This window comes from Anolis sagrei, chromosome 3, assembly GCF_037176765.1.
Source record: "Anolis sagrei isolate rAnoSag1 chromosome 3, rAnoSag1.mat, whole genome shotgun sequence".
Classification (NCBI taxonomy): domain Eukaryota; kingdom Metazoa; phylum Chordata; class Lepidosauria; order Squamata; family Dactyloidae; genus Anolis; species Anolis sagrei.
The window spans coordinates 257534085-257551637 of NC_090023.1; the positions used below are offsets into that span (position 1 = coordinate 257534085).

Genomic DNA, 17553 nt, shown 5'->3' on the forward strand with positions numbered 1-17553 from the left:
GTTCTTCCTTTTTCACAATGATGTCTAGCAGGATACGAGTGCTGAATGAAAGAAAACAGTAAACTTTTTCCTATTTAGAACATTCATCTTTTAAATATGCAAATTTATGTAGATTTATTCATACATTTATTGAATAAAACTGGTACAGTTAACTAAGATTTTTGTGTAATTGGATGAGAAAACTCTTTTGAGATTTAGGGTGATTCTACACTGTAGAATTAATGCAGTTTGATACCATGGCTCATTACTGTGGAATTTGGGATTTGTAGTTTGGTGAGGCACCAGCATCCTTTAGCAGAGAAGACTAAAGACCCTGTGAAACTACAACTCCCATGATTACATAGAATTGAGTCATGGCTGGAAAAGTGATATCAAACTGCATTAATTCTACGGTGTAGATGAACCCTTACTCTCCTTACTTTACGTGTTACTTTATTCAAGAGTAATCTTGTAATCCCATGAATAATTAAATTAAATTTAGACGTGTTGATAAACAATCGCAGATCTGAGCTCATGGTTGTACTCTTATGCACACTTACATGGGAATAACTCTTACAGAAATGAAGTCAGATCTACTTTTTAGTAAATGCATATATGTTCAATGTGTACTTTTTGGTTCCCTGCATTGCTTATACGCTCTCCAGTGACATATCTAGAAACGGGAGTCTATGTACATACAGTTCTCAGCATATATACTCCTTGCATTTAGTAACTGCGCAGCTGGAAACTGGAATCCTGTGGAAGCTAGTGCAGATACACAGTTGTATGTGTGTAGGCTTACTCTTTGCAGATATCAACATTCAATGTGTGCAAAGTGTAGATGGACTCAGCACAATGACCAGCGTTGAGAAGAAAGACCTCACAGTTACGTATCCTCCTCTTACACATAGGTAGTCCAGTAAGAGGGATGAAAGTTATGCAAATATATTAATTATAGTTTGGTTCGCAGAATAAAAAATATATCAACCCCAGTAAGAATGGGTTGGAAGTACACTTTACTTCATTTAGTGCTACTTAGCTTCAGGTAAATGTCCCTAGGACTGCAGATTGGGATAGTATTTTTATTTTATTTTATTGATAGCTCAAGAATTGGAAAAATATATTAAACATCCAAGTTCAAATATCCATAAAGCTCATTTTGGCTGGATCTACAGTGTCAAACAATGCACTCTAAACTACATTATATGGTCAGTGTAAGATAAAGGTTTTCCCTAACATTAAGTCTAGTCGTGTCTGACTCTGGATAGTGGTGCTCATCTCACATTTCTAAGCTGAAGAGCCGATGTTATCCATCGACACCTCCAAGGTCATGAAGCGCCATTACTTTCCCACCAAGGAGGTACTTATTGATCTACTCACACTTGCATGTTTTCGAACTGCTACGTTGGCAGAAGCTGGGCCTAACAGCGGGAGCTCACCCCACTCCCTGGATTCGAACCACCAAACTTTTGGTCAGCAAGTTCCGCAGCTCAGCAGTTTAACCCACTGCGTCATCAGGGGCCCCAAAATGGTCAGTGTAGTAGACCCATATAATATTTGAATCACACTGAACTGCTATGCTGACCATATGATGCAGTTCAATCTGCATTATGTGGCAGTATATATCCAGCCTAGGTGACGCTTAGACAGTAATGCAGTCTTCCCACCATATCCACAGATTATGCATTTGTAAATTCAACCATCCACAGCTTGAAAATATTTTAAAATAAAATTCCAAAAAAGCAAGCCTTGATAGCATTTAAATATGCCATTGTCTCATATATAATGGTGCTTGAGCACGCACAGAAGTTGGTACCCATAATTTGGTTGGCAACTACCCTGTCCATCTTTTGTAAAGATCTAAAGATATGGATGTTCTACTGTACTTTTGATTAGACGTTTTCCCCAGAAAATTTTTGGCTCCCAGTTATGACCCAATTTTCAGTCCTTGCACTTTTCCATTGCCCCCTGCTTAGAGATGCAGTGTTCCACCTTATATTGCCCGTTACTCCTAATTTATGTAACCTCGCACTTGCACTTTATCAACCCTTCCTCACAACTGTATTGGCCCCTCGCCCATTCCCAGAAATGCATTGTTATCTCAGGTTACTCGTTGTCTGATTGATGGTTGTTTAATATCGTGTTATGCTGTTGTTGTTTTATTTTGCTTGTTGCTGTTTCTATTAATTTTAATGTGTTATTTTAACTATGTTGATCAGGCTTGTCCCCATGTAAGCCACCCTGAGTCACTTTGGGGAGACGGAGGCGGGGTACAAAAAAAGTTATTATTAGGTGAAGGTAAAAGGTTCCCCCTGACAATAAGTCCAGTCGTGTCCTACTCTGTGGATTGGTGCTTATCTTCATTTCTAAGCCAATGAGCTGATGTTGTCCTTAGACACCTCCAACGCCATGTGGTCGGCATGACTGCATGGAGCGCCGTTACTGGTACCTATTGATCAACTCACATTTGCAAGTTTTCGAACTGCTAGGTTGGCAGAAGCTCGGGCTAACAGCGGGAGCTCACACTGCTCCCCGGATTTGAACCTGTAACCTTTTGTTCAGCAAGTTCAGCAGCTCAGCACTTTAACCCACTGCGCCATCAGGGGCTCCATTATCATATAATATAATATTATAATAATATTAGTATTATATTGGGGGGAGTTACAACTTTTTTTCAGAGGGGGGAATGGGGGGAGGGCGGGGGTGATGGGTGATACATAACTAAGGAATGTTTAAAATGTCGTTTAAGGAATATTTACTTTTGGAATAATGGTAAATATTACCATTTTAGAATATTTACTTTTGGAATAATGAAATAAGTCCTTTATGGCAAAAGTTTTTTAATTGTTGGGATGTATCAAATAAAATTTATAATTATTAAAAAAAACAACTCTGTCAGAGGATCTTGTAAAACTACAACTCCCATTTAAGGGTGAAGTGAGGATAAAATAACAGCTGGGAGACTTGTATCTCTCGAGCTTCAGGAAGTATGGTGGGCTCAATATAGTATTAAGTATAACAGTAGCTTGACTAACTACTTCATCACACTAGAGAATGAATCCAGTTTCTGTCTCCTGCAGAATTCTGGGCTTTGTAGTTTAGTGAGGTTGCTAAAGGCTCCTCCCTAACCTGCAAATCCCAGAATTCTGCAGGAGGCAGAAACCAGATTTAAAGTGGATTCATTCTCTAGAGTGATGAGCTCCTAAGAATCAAAATATGGACTTAAGTCAATATTTTAAAAAGAAATCATACCAATAGGATACTAGCCCTACTCTTTGGGCAAATGATAGCTTTGAAGAAAGATTTTTATTGGGATCATGTTGCATGAATGAATGTTAAACTCTTTCCTATGTATCATGGTCTTGTTACTTCCCCAATAGTTATTTGCATCTTTAAAAAATAATAACAATACAGGCCTACACAACTGTAACTGCTGCACTTAACATCATGCGTGCTTTTGCCCTAGTTTGCATCATTAGAAATATGGAAAAGGCTTATCCAAAGCACAAGACTGCTTTGTAAGTGGAGGAGGAAGATGATTTTTTTTTACAAAATCTTGCCTTTCAAATGTTCAATGGCACATTCTTCTCTCTTGCAGAAGGCATGGAGAGTTGTTTTAGATACATTTTACTGCAGCACACATCTGCCTGAAAACTGTGCTTTTCCAGCCCAAAATAATAATCAAAACAATAATAATCGGACCTAAAAACCCCGAATGTCATCACATCTGAAGGGTCAGCCTTGGCTGGACTTGGATGGGAAACTACGAAGGAATGGTGCTGTAGGCTATATTTAATGGCAAGCTACCTTTGAGTATTAATTGCCTAAGAAAACCCTATGAAATTCATGAGATAGTCAACAGGAAACTTGAAAGAATGCCAGATAGAGATCTTGATCTTTTGCCTGTGTATACACTGTAATAGAGAATCTAATGGACTCAAATGGAAGATTTCTTTTTACCTTTCCTCTAGCTGCAGAATCCCAAAGGTCTTTCATAAGGGGCAGGGGAAAAGGTTTAATTTACCCAATCTAGTTGGTAATCCATGTTCTCTGGAATCAACCTGGCAGGATACACACATGCATCATGCTAGGAAAAAATGGCATGCTGTATCTACCCTTCCAGCCAACTTTACTGCACCAGACCTACCAAGAATAGTTGTAGTTCAGCGTATGGCACCGTACTGTCTACGCACATCTCTACATTTTAGCAGACACTGATAGCACTACTATAAGCAATCCTTATGAGATGCAACAGGCAAACTGTATTGTCTTTCTAAAAGCCATGAAAAGGGGTGCATAAAATATGATTACATTATTATTATTATTATTAGACAACAAAATTGGTACACAGCAAACAAGATCACTATGCTGGTTGTTGTATTGGATCACATGTTTGACAGTTCCCAAGTGTCTAGGACTGTGTGTATTATTATTATTATTATTATTATTATTATTATTATTATTAGATTGGAACCCTTCGCTTGAGGTAAAGGGAGGAATCTCAGTAAAAGAGCATTGCCTTTGTATTGTCGAAGGCTTTCATGGCCGGAATCACTGGGTTGTTGTAGGTTTTTTCGGGCTATATGGCCATGTTCTAGAGGCATTCTCTCCTGATGTTTCGCCTGCATCTATAGCAAGCAACCTCAGAGGTAGTGGCAAGCATCCTCTGAGGATGCTTGCCATAGATGCAGGTGAAACGTCAGGAGAGAATGCCTCTAGAACATGGCCATATAGCCCGAAAAAACCTACAATAACCCAGCATTGTCTTTGTTTGTCTGGATATACAGTGAGCTTGTGAATCCCACTGTTGCAGGTTGCTTCAGAGCTACTGCTGTGAACTACATCTTAGGGTGTCGCTGAAATGTATTATGTGCTAGTTAGAATATGAACCCCAATCGTTAGGATATGAACCCCAAACATTCGGCACTGAATGTTTGCCTTCTTGTAAGTTCTTGGGGAGAGAGGTCGCCTATAAATAAAATATTTAATATTATTATTTGATACACCACAGGATTAGTACACAGCAAACAAGATCACTATGCTAGCTTTTGTATTCGATCACATGTTGGACACTCCCAAAGTGTCTTGCACTGTGTGATGTATCAGCGAATAATGTGTGCAGATCCAAGCAGGGTGGCCTTTTGCAGCTGACAGATGGTAATTTTGTCAGTGGCAATTGTTTTTAAGTGCAAGCCAAGGTCTTTAGGCACTGCACCCAGTGTACCCATCACCACTGGGATCACCTTTACTGGCCTGCGCCAGAATCTTTCCAGATGGTGATGATGATGGTGGTGATTATTATTATTATTTAGGTTGTGTATCCATTATCTGAAATCATTGGGACCAAAAGTGTTCTGGATTGTGGAATATAAAACTGTGCAATATAAAACTATTGTTTTTAAGTGCAGGCCAAGGTATTTAGGCACTGCACCCAGTGTACTCATCACCACTAGGATCACTTTTACTGGCCTGTGCCAGAGTCTTTCCAGATGATGATGATGATGGTGGTGATTATTATTATTATTATTTAGGCTGTGTATCCATTATCTGAAATTATTGGGACCAAAAGTGTTCTGCATTGTGAAATATAAAACTGTGCAATATAAAACTATTGTTTTAAAGTGCAGGCCAAGGTCTTTAGGCACTGCACCCAGTGTACCCATCACCACTAGGATCACTTTTACTGGCCTGTGCCAGAGTCTTTCCAGATGGTGATGATGACGATGGTGATTATCATTATCATTATTATTATTATTATTATTATTATTATTATTTAGGCTGTGTATCCATTATCTGAAATTATTGGGACCAAAAGTGTTCTGGATTGTGCAATATAAAATTGTGCAATATAAAACTATTGTTTTTAAGTTCAGGCCAAGGTCTTTAGGCACTGCACCCAGTGTACCCATCACCACTGGGATCACCTTTACTGGCCTGTGCGAGAATCTTTCCAGATGATGATGATTATTATTATTATTATTTAGGTTGTGTATCCATTATCTGAAATGATTGGGACCAAAAGTGTTCTGGATTGTGGAATATAAAACTGCAATATAAAACTATTATGAGACATCTGGCAACTCAAACCTAAACAAATTCATTTATTTTAAATGGAGGGGGGAGAGAATTTGACTGTTGTCTCATATACACCTAATTCCCATAGCTTGAAAGTGTGGTTATGCAATGTTTTAAAATAATTTGGTGCATGAAACGAAGTTTGTGTAGACTGAACCACGAGAAAGCAAAGGTGTCACTATCTCAGCCACCTTTGTTGTCAATTTTGGACCAGTTTGGATTTCGGAATTCCAGATAAGACTGGGCGACTTGGAAGGTGCTGAATAGACTGCACTCTGGCACCATGAGATGCAGAGCCAATCTTAAGAAATGGGGCTACAAAGTTGAATCCACGACATGCGAGTGTGGAGAAGAGCAAACCACTGACCACCTGCGGCAATGCAACCTGAGCCCTGCCACATGCACGATGGAGAGCCTTCTTGCGGCAACACCAGAGGCACTCCAAGTGGCCAGATACTGGTCAAAGGACATTTAATCAGCTACCAAGTTTGCAAATTTTGTGTTTTTTTAATCTGTTTGTTTGTTTTGTTCTGTTAGAAATGTAATACAATGTTCTGGTTGCGGATGGCACGATAAATAAATAAATAAAATCTGTATATATAGATCTGGTGCAAATACAGTGAGCACACTTTCGTGCTTTAGCGAAGGTATAATTCCATAGACTGGAGCTGGGGAAAAAAAATCAACACTGAAAGAGCGCGGTAGGAATAACATCCATTGGAAACCAGAATAGGATGCTCATGTTACTCAGCACTAGTTAATGTTGCCATATTTTTAAAATGTTGCCAAAAATAGGTTATTTTTCATGCTTGGTGGTATACAGTTACAAGCCATGAACTCATTCAGTAAATAAGACATCGCATAGAAGGATCTCCATATCTGCACCGACTAACAAGGTGTTCGGACCATTGTTTTTAATCGTGTCCGCTACCTGTTCATTCAGAGGAGGAAGAAGAAGAATGCAGGAGACTAAGCTGATCAGTATTGATCCCTACTATATTAGTTATCTAAAATAATATGTTCCCTATTCCCTTTCTTATGGGTGTGGGATTTCCACATGGACGCCATGGTGCAGTGCCATTTTGCGCATGAAGACCACCTCTTGCAAGGCAATCGCCGAGCAGAAACACGGCCCTACAGGGAGATTGTTACTGCTGGGTTTGGGTCTAGTCATATTTTAAGATTATTTTGGAGCTCGGAAAGACGACAACCTAATTTACAGAATGCAATAGATGGGACTGGAGAAAACAGAAAAAGCTCGGAAAGATAACAACCTAATTTACAGAATGCAATAGATGGGACTGGAGAAAACAGAACGTCGATTTACTTCCCAGGATACATTGCTAAATTAATGCAGTTAGACAACACTTTAATTGCCTCCGGGATCCTGGGATTTGTAGTTTGGTGAAGCACCAAGACTTCTTGGCGGAGGAGGTTGAAGGATTACATTGCACTGAGCAATGGAAGCTAATATGGCATTACTTTGGCAATGTATATTGGTCATGGGCAAACTTGGGCCCTCTGGGTGTTTTGGACTTCCAACTCCCATCATTCCTAACAGCCCCAGGCCCTTTCCTTTTCCTCCTCAGCCGCTTAAGCGGCTGAGGGGGAAAAGGAAGGGGCCTGGGGCTGTTAGGAATGATGGGAGTTGAAGTCCAAAACACCTGGAGGGCCAAAATTGGCCCATGCCTTATGTAGATTCACCTGAGACAGGCACAAATTTGCCCAACGAAGGCAAATTTAGGGTTCAAAACTGCTACTAACTAAAGGACTAGACCTCTAATCCATGTTCAGCTTTTAAAAAAATGAACACTTAATCACTTGTTGTCGCACAACGCAAACAAGATGTGTTTCTCTTTCCATGCAAAACAAAAACAAACCCCCAAGGAAGGTGTTAAGAAAGCAGCAAAGGGCATGGTTAATAAAGGAAGGGATATGTGTGAGTGGCCAGTGCTACTGACTGGAAGCCCCACCATCCCCTGACCCCAACCATTCATTGCGGCAGAGTGCCACCCCCTCTACCACGCCCACATTTCCTCCCCAGATCCGCCCCTGGGATTTCCACAAAAGGCGGGGAGGGAGGCTGCAGAGGAAGTCTTGGGGGAAAGCAAGGCAAAGGCAAACCTAGACTGCATCAAGAGCCACATCATAGTAATAATCCATTGGCTGCATTAAGAGTCCACCCAGTGCATCAATAGCCAGCCATGCAGCAAGCAATCCATAGGCGGTGGCATCAATAATCAATAATATCCCTCCACAACCAAGTTGAAGGGGGGTTTCTATGACATTGGGCGGAACGACTGGTGCAGCCTTATAATCAGGTTAGAAGCAAACGAGGCTACAGTTGTAATGTATTTAAAAACACAAACAGAGTTTGAAAACTTGGCATTACTAAATGTCCTTTGACCAGTAGCTGCCCACTTGGGAGTGCCTCTGGTGTTGCCATAAGAAGGTCCTCCATTGTGCATGTGGTAGGGCTCAGACTGCATTGTACTAGACTAGGGATGGGGTAGCTTCTATTCTAGGGCGGGGAGGGAAATTATTATTGGGTTGCTGTGAGTTTTCCGGGCTGTATGGCCATGTTCCAGAAGCATTCTCTCCTGACGTTTCACCCACATCTACTACTACTACTATTAATATTATTATTGACTATAATAATTAATATTATTAGTATTGACTATCATAATTAATATTACTATTGACTATTATTATTTTTATTTTTATTATTGACTATTGGTGCAGCCCTGGAGTATTGATGGGGTGGGGAGGGAAATTATTAGATTGCTGTGAGTTTTTTGGGCTGTATGACCATGTTCCAGAAGCATTCTCTCCTGACATTTCACCCACATCTACTACTGTTATTAATTTATTATTGACTATAATAATTAATATTATTATTGACTATTATTATTATTATTACTATTGACTATTGGTGCAGCCCTGGAGTACTGATGTGGTCAGGAGGGAAATTATTATTGGATTGCTGTGAGTTTTCTGGGCTATATGGCCATGTTCCAGAAGCATTCTCTCCTGATGTTTCACCCACATCTACTACTACTATTATTAATAATATTATTATGGATTATAATCATTAATATGATTTTTGACTATCATAATTAAGATTATTATTGACTATTATTATTATTATTATTGACTATTGGTGCAGCCCTGGAGTACTGATGGGGTCAGGAGGGAAATTATTATTGGGTTGCTGTGAGTTTTCTGGGCTGTATGGCATGTCCAAGAAACATTCTCTCCTGACGTTTTGCCCACATCTATTACTACTACTACTAATAATAAGAATAAGCATAATTAATATTGACTATTATTGCTACTATTATCATTGACTCTTGGTGCAGCTATAGATTACTGATGGGATAGAATAGCTTGGAGAGGAAAGGAATGGACTATTGATGCAGCCCTGGAGTATTGATGGGGCGAGGAGGGAAATCATTGGCTCTCCTAGACTATGGGGGCAGCCCTGTACTATTGATAGAATGGGGAGGGAAATGGTTGATTATTATTGGTGCAGCCCTAGAGAGAAATGATTGGCACAGCCCTAGACTATTGATGAGATAGTTTTTATTGGGGGGAGGACTATTGGTGCAGCCATAGACTATTAATGGGGGGCTTCAGGGGGGAGATCTCTGCATGCAGCCCTAACCTATTAATGTATTTGATGGGGAGGGAGGTGAAACTAAACTTGAGCTGTTTTCTTTTTTTCTTCTCTCTCTCTGCTTGTTATTTCCTTCCATTGGGCGTCGCCAGACTCGGTCCCTTTTGTCAAGGCGTGGAGATTAGGGCCCCTTCCACACATCTGAATATAATCCCACATTATCTGCTTTAAACCGGAATATATAGCAGTGTGGACTCAAGATAACCCGGTTCAAAGCAGATCAGGTGGGATTTTCCGCCTTGGTTTTATTTATTTATTTACTTCATTTATATACCGCTTTTCTCAGCCCTTAGGTGACTAAGAAAGGGAGGAATTCAGGGTCTGAGGATCGTAATGTTATCCCGCATTCGATCCGGATTAAGCTACTCCTGCGCGCGCCTTAAAGGGAGCATCTACGCGGTAGATTTCTTAACGCGGTTTGATCCCACTTCAGCTGCCATGCCTCAGTGCTATGCTACAGAACCCCAGTTCTGCAAACTCCAAATCCCAGGAGCCGCGGCAGCCAAAGCATTACCAAAGCGGGACCAAACTGCATTAATTCTGCAACGTAGACGCACCCAAGGGGAGTCAAAACTAAACTACAGGGGAACCTTGCAAAACTACAACTCCTATTACTGCACAGCATTGAGAGGGAGGGAACTGCATTCATTCCACGGTGCGGATGCAAAAACCCCTTTTCCTCCAATTCCCCAATTCCATCAACAACAACCAGATGGTAGAAGATCTACGCACAATACTTGCGGTTTTTGTTTTGCTCTCCCCACTCCACTCCACTCCTTGCAGTCGCCGTCCAGACTTTTTTCCTGCTTTGAGGATTAATGTTGGGGATGTTTAGGAGGGGTTTTCCCCAATTTTATTTCAATGCAAACCCTGGAATGTCACCAAATGAAGGCGCCCATTGTGCCTGCCTCCCTTTCAAAGGCGCCCGGCTTGAACTGGAGCAGCAGAAGCAAGCAAGCAATCAGGCAGCCTTCCTCCTCCTCCTCCTCCTCCTGCTTCCCCGCCTCGTGCGCTCTCCCAACGTGATGGACAGTTGCCTTGGTTTCCCAGCTCTGACGTCAAAGACATGAAAGAGAAAGAGCTTTCCTTGCGGCTGGTGGGAGGGAAGGAGGGAAGGAGCACTCCCTCCAAGGAGAGAAAGAGAGAGAAAGAATCCTTCTTCTTTCTTCCTTTCTCTCTCTCTCTTGCTGAGACTGCCAAGCAGCAGGGCGTAGTCCCAGCCTTTTTGCAGAAAGAACGCAAGGGAACTCCAGACAAGAAACAATCAGGGGCAGCTAATCACCTCCCAACAAAGGATTCCCCCAGGCAGTAGCAAGCCACACCTAAAAACCTCTGAGGATGCCTGCCAATATACTCCTGTGCTATGCTAATAATATAATATATTGTGTCTGAGAGTGCCTTGGACTGCGAGAAGATCCAGCCAGTCCATCCTCCAGGAAATAAAGCCCGGCTGCTCATTGGAGGGAAGGATACTAGAGACAAAGTTGAAGTACTCTGGCCACATCATGAGGAGACAGCAAAGCCTGGAGAAGACAATTATGCTGGGGAAAGTGGAAGGCAAAAGGAAGAGGGGCCGACCAAGGGCAAGATGGATGGATGGCATCCTTGAAGTGACTGGACTGACCTTGAAGGAGCTGGGGGTGGTGACGGCCGACAGGGAGCTCTGGCGTGGGCTGGTCCATGAGGTCACGAAGAGTCGGAGACGACTGAACGAATGAACAACAACATCTGTGGAACAACCAGGGTGTGGGAAAGAACACAGTGGGACTCTGGACAAGAAACTATCAGGGGCAGCTAATCACCTCTCAACAAAGGATTCCCCCAGGCAGTAACAAGCCGCACCTAAAAACCTCTGAGGATGCCTGCCATAGATGCAGGTGAAACAACAGGAGAGAATGCTTCTAGAATATGGCCATACAGAGCTTGTGAGGTCTATTGGAAACTAGGCAAATGGGGTTTATATATCTGTGGAATGTCCAAGGTGGGAGAAAGAACACAGGGTTCTTTCCTCCTCAAGCTATTCTATCCCATCAGTAATCAATAGCTGCACCAATAGACAATGATAATAATAATATTAACTATTATAAAAGGTAAAGGTTTTCCCCTGACATTAAGTCAAGTCGTGTCCAATTCTGGGGTTTGGTGCTCATCTCCATTTCTAAGCCAAAGAGCTGGCGTTGTCCGTAGACACCTCCAAGGTCATGTGGCCAGCATGAATGAATGGCATGCAGTTACCTTCCCACTGGAGCGCTACCTGTTGATCTATTCACATTTGCATGTTTTCAAACTGCTAGGCTGGCAGAAGCTGGGGCTGACAGCGGAAGCTCATGCTGCTCCCCAGATTCGAACCTGCGACCTTTCGGTCAACAAGCTCAGCAGCTCAGCGCTTTAACCCACTGCGCCACCAGGGCCCCCATTAATTATTATAGTCAATAATACTAATAATAGATGGGGCAGCACTTTCCTTTGCCTTGCCTGGCTTATTTATTTCTCGTATCAGGAGCAAATTGAGAGTACAGTTGTAATGCATTTTTAAAAACACAAAGTTTCAAAACTTAGCAATTATATTAAATGTTGTGTCGAAGGCTTTCATGGCTGGAATTACTGGGTTGTTGTAGGTTTTTCGGGCTGTATGGCCATGTTCTAGACTTCTGTGGGCCCAGGAGATAGTCTCTCATTTGGTATTGGCCATGGCTTAAGGTTCAAGGTTTTAGCCTGCCACTTTTGGACTCTTGTGTGCTGAGGTGTTCCTGCAAGTATCTCTGTAGATCTAAGAAAACTTTTATTGATGTAAGCTGTTGATAAGCTGGCTTATATCTGAACAGGGGATGGGCTGGAGATGTCACTGCCTTGGTCCTTTCATTGTTGGCTGCTACTTCCCAGCGGATTTCAGGTGGTGCAATACCAGCTAAACAGTATAATTTTTCCAGTGGTGTGGGGCATAGACATCCTGTTGTGGGAGACATAATTTTTAAAAGGGAATTTTCAGGGATGCTTTCAATGACTGTAAATCCCATATGTCCCGATTTGCAGAGGCCTTTGTTTGCAGAAGGTGCTGACAGTTTGGGAAAACATTGCTGCAGAGAGGAAGTTACTTTCCAAGGATAAAAGTACATCAGGACAGAATGAGTTAGTTTGTACTCCCCTCATTTCCCAGCCGCTTGAAGCATTGACCTATAGATACTTTCCAACTGAGTGGCTGGAGAACAATGGACTATAGTTGTGCCATCGTTAAGAGCCCACGTGTGCGAAATTATGGAGAGCCAATAGTTGTGCCTTCCTGCCCGTTAGAATTATGGAGAGCCAATGAACATCTGTATAGCCAGCTAAGACCAATGAAATGATGGATCTTTGAACACCAATGAAAATGTGTCTTTGATTCTCTGTCAAAGTGAACAGACCTTTTTATTGTATGCTCCATGCATTCTGTCCCTATTGCTTTGGCCCGCAATAAACAGCTTCTGCAGTTGGGATTCAGTTGGATGGGTGTGTCTTCCATTACATTGTCTGCTTGAGCCCAAGGGACTCCTGGCAACATGCAGAGAGCTGAAGGAATGCCCATGAGCCATTACCCCAACACTGTGATAATGCGGCATGTCTCATTAAGAGCCACATCCACAGTTTTAGCGTGGTGAGATGTGTTCCACACTGGGCATGCGTATTCAGCAGCAGAGTAGCAAAGCGCAAGGGCAGATGTCTTCACTGTGTCTGGTTGTGAACCCCAGGTTGTGCCAGACAGCTTTTGTATGATATTGTTTATACCAGCCACTTTTTGCTTGATATTCAAGCAGTGCTTCTTATAAGTCAGAGCACTCCCAGGTATTTTGATGTGCTGCAATGCTCCAGTGGGATTCCTTCCCAGGTAATCCTCAGAGCTCGATATCCTTGTCTGTTCTTAAGATGAAGAGAACATGTCTGTGTTTTAGATGGATTAGAAATCAGCTGGTTTTCTCTGTAATAGGCAGTAAGAGCACCTAAAGCTTCAAAGAGCTTCTGTTTCAACCATCTCAAAGTTCCCTGCTTGAGTAGTGATGGCACCACTTGCATGGCTTGGCTTGGCTTTATATTGTATTGAGTGCTTTCAAAATTTGTTTTGCAGTTGTATTGCAGAGTTTTAGATTTTAGTCTTTCTTCTTTCCCCCTTACATATATATATATATATATACACGCACACATATATATACACATTCTTCTATACCAGGCATGGGCCAACTGGGGCCCTCCAGGTGTTTTGGACTTCAACTCCCACAACTGTAGGCTGGTAGGCTGTTAGGAATTGTGGGAGCTGAAGTCCAAAACACCTGGAGGGCCAAAGTTTGCCCATGCCTGGTGCAGATGTAGTTACAGTCGGCTAAAGGGATGGGGCTTGTGCCAAATACTTTGCAGCAAAATGAACCCCGTTTTCCCTCCTCCGCAGACATCTATTCCAGTCCCTTCACCCCTCTCTTCCCGAGGCTGAATGAACACAGGCTCCGCTGCCGCTGGAAAACAAGAAGCACAATTGTTACCAGTGCTTCTCTGATTCAAAGAGGCCATTTGTTATTAATTGCAGCTGCTGTTTATTCTATTCCATCGGCCGTCTGCCCCATTAGCAATTAATACCTGCTCGAAGGGATAAAAAATAACTTATAACAAAACACAGCAGCTTTTTATTTACATTGCTTGGTGACAAGAACAGATACGTTATAAACACATGACGCTGCCCTTATTTCCTCTAATTATAAGCTTCTCTAAAAAAGCAGAACTTGGCAGACTCCGGATATTATTAGAGCTGGAGAAGAATATAGATAAACAGTAGAATCTTCTCTGCACTTGATCCTGGCTTGGAGGGGCAATCCAACTGTGACTAAGGGTGCATCTACACTATGGATTTAATGCAGTTCAACATCGGTTTTACTGCCAAGGTTCAATAGTATGGAATCGTGGCTGTTACAGTTTTGCCAAAAAGAGTTCTGGAGTCTCACCAACTACAAATCCCTAGGATGCATAGTAGTGAGTTGTATCTGTAAAAGTGGTCTTAACCTGCATTCATTCTACAGTGGAGATGCACCCCAAATCCCCATTACGATCATGGAGTACATTTGTGAAACTGTACTATGGCTGGGTGGCCTAAATGCCCTAAAGCAGTGTTTCTCAACCTGGAGGTCGGGATCCCCGGGGGGGGGGGGGGGGGTTGTGAGGGGGTGAAAGAGGGGTCTCCAAAGACCATCAGAAAACACAGTATTTTCTGTCAGTCATGAGGGTTCTGTGTCAGAAGTTTGGTCCAATTCTATCATCGGTGGGGTTCAGACTGCTCTTTGATTGTAGGTGAACTATAAATCCCAGCAACTACAACTCCCAAATGTCAAAGTCTATTTCCCCAAACTCAACCAGTATTCACATTTGGGAATATTAACTATTCGTGCCAAGTTTGGTCCAGATCCATCATTGTTTGAGTCCACAGTGCTCTCTGGATGTAGGTGAACTACAACTCCAAAACTCAAGGTCAGTGCCACCAAACCTTTCAGTATTTTCTGTTGGTCATGGGAGTTAAAGTCCAAAACACCTGTAGGGCCCAAGTTTGCCCATGCCTGTCCTAGTGTCTGTATCTCAATTCAACTGTTTTCATAGTTTTCTTTGGCAAGGAACGCTCGGAGAGGGTTCGGCTGGTCCTTCCTCTGAAAAAAAGCCTACAGCAATTGGTATTTGTTGACGACGGAGTTGGTGGAGTTCAGAATGCTCTTTGATTGTAGGTGAACTATAAATCATAGAATCATAGAATCAAAGAGTTGGAAGAGACTTCATGGGCCATCCAGTCCAAACCCCCTGCCAAGAAGCAGGAATATTGCATTCAAATCACCCCTGACAGATGGCCATCCAGCCTCTGTTTAAAAGCCTCCAAAGAAGGAGCCTCCACCACACTCCGGGGCAGAGAGTTCCACTGCTGAACGGCTCTCACAGTCAGGAAGTTCTTCCTCATGTTCAGATGGAATCTCCTCTCTTGTAGTTTGAAGCCATTGTTTCGTGTCCTAGTCTCCAAGGAAGCAGAAAACAAGCTTGCTCCCTCCTCCCTGTGGCTTCCTCTCACATATTTATACATTGCTATCATATCTCCTCTCAGCCTTCTCTTCTTCAGGGTAAACATGCCCAGCTCCTTAAGCCGCTCCTCATAGGGCTTGTTCTCCAGACCCTTGATCATTTTAGTCACCCTCCTCTGAACACATTCCAACTTGCAATATCTCTCTTGAATTGTGGTGCCCAGAATTGGACACAATATTCCAGGTGTGGTCTAATGCCAGCAACTACACTCCCAAATGAAAAAAAATCAACACACACTCCCAACCCCACTAGTATTCAAATTTGGGCGTATCGAACATCTGTGCCCAATTTGGTCCAGTGAATGAAGATACATCCTGCATATCAGATATTTGCATTACGGTTCATAAAAGTAGCAAAATTACAGTTGTGAAGTAGCAACGAAAATAATTTTATGGTTGGGGAGGAACTGTATTAAGGGGTCGCAGCATTAGGACAGTTGAGAAACACTGCCCTAAAGGCATCAGACCCCTTCTGGTCTTGGAAACAAATCAGGGTCATGTCTGGTTAGATGAAAGACTGGCAACAAATACCAATTGCTGTAGGCTTTCTTCCAGAGGAAGGAACCGGACGAACCATCTCTGAGCATTCCTTGCCAAAGAAAACTATGAAATTATTGGGGTCACCATAAGTCAACAGTTGAATTGAGACACAGAACTAGGGCAGGCATGGGCAAACTTGAGCCCTCCATGTGTTTTGGACTTTAGCTCCCACAATTCCTAACAGCCGTTAGGCTGTTAGGAATTGTGGGAGTTGAAGTCCAAAACACCTGGAGGGCCCAAGTTTGCCTATGACTGCACTCGAGCATCAGAGTGGCCCAACTGGAATCTATTTAGGGACCCCAGCCAGCAAAAGACTCAATTTTCCCTGAAATGATCTTTGTGTTAATATCAAACTCTATCACTAATTCAAACCCTTTAAATACAGGGTTAGTCAAAATGAATAGGCCAATAAGAATATTAATTGTACCCGAATTGGCCTATTCATTTTGACTAACCCTGTATAGGATAGTAAACAACAATCTAACTGTGCGTTTTATTTCTAATTTTTTTAAAGTGAGGGACACACATTTCCTAAGGGATCTGATGTGAGGCCAATAAGTACATTTCACATACAAACCGCCAATTATTTTTGCATGTGGCAGAAGTTTTAAGTCAGTAATTACGTAGATTGGCTTTTAATGGGCAACATGCCACCGTGGAAAAAGGCTCCCTTAAACCATTACCAATTCCCAGAACTCTTCAGTTTCCAATAATGTCATAACAGTAAAAGTATTCTCATTTCCTATACACAGCTGCTTTTGGAATACCCCTCAAACTATTTCCAAATAAGATTTACGTCTTCCCTTCCTTTGTTGACTGGTTTCAGCAGAAGGAGACCTTAATTACTGAGTCAGAGGCATCAAAAGGGAATGGTGATGTCTACATCTTATTTAATAACGTAATTGTGATGTTAAGTGTATGTATCTCTACCATTCAGAGATTATATTTTTGTTTCACACTCAAAAGACAAACCACTACTGTGTGTGAGAAAAGGACAGAGGGTGTATCTATTCTATACTGCAGAATTAATATATGGACTATATGGTTCCAATATGTGGATGACACCTTTATCATTTGGAGCCATGGAGAAGAACTAAAAAAGTGGTGGCAAAAAAAGCCAATGGGATTTTGGCCTGTATCAATAGGAGCATAGTGTCTAGATCTAGGGAAGTAATGCTACCCCTCTATTCCGCTTTGGTTAGACCA

The 17553-nt window shown here is 42.1% G+C and overlaps 1 protein-coding gene across 1 annotated transcript in view; it reads right to left on the reverse strand.

The window, feature by feature from the left end:
• Positions 1 to 10739, reverse strand: part of GNB4 (G protein subunit beta 4) — a 54452-nt gene extending 43713 nt beyond the window's left edge. Inside the window, exon 1 of the mRNA XM_060767474.2 lies at positions 10463 to 10739. The gene's annotated coding sequence lies outside the window, so the exon portion shown is untranslated. The remainder of the gene's footprint in view (positions 1 to 10462) is intronic.
• Positions 10740 to 17553: the final 6814 nt, after the last annotated feature.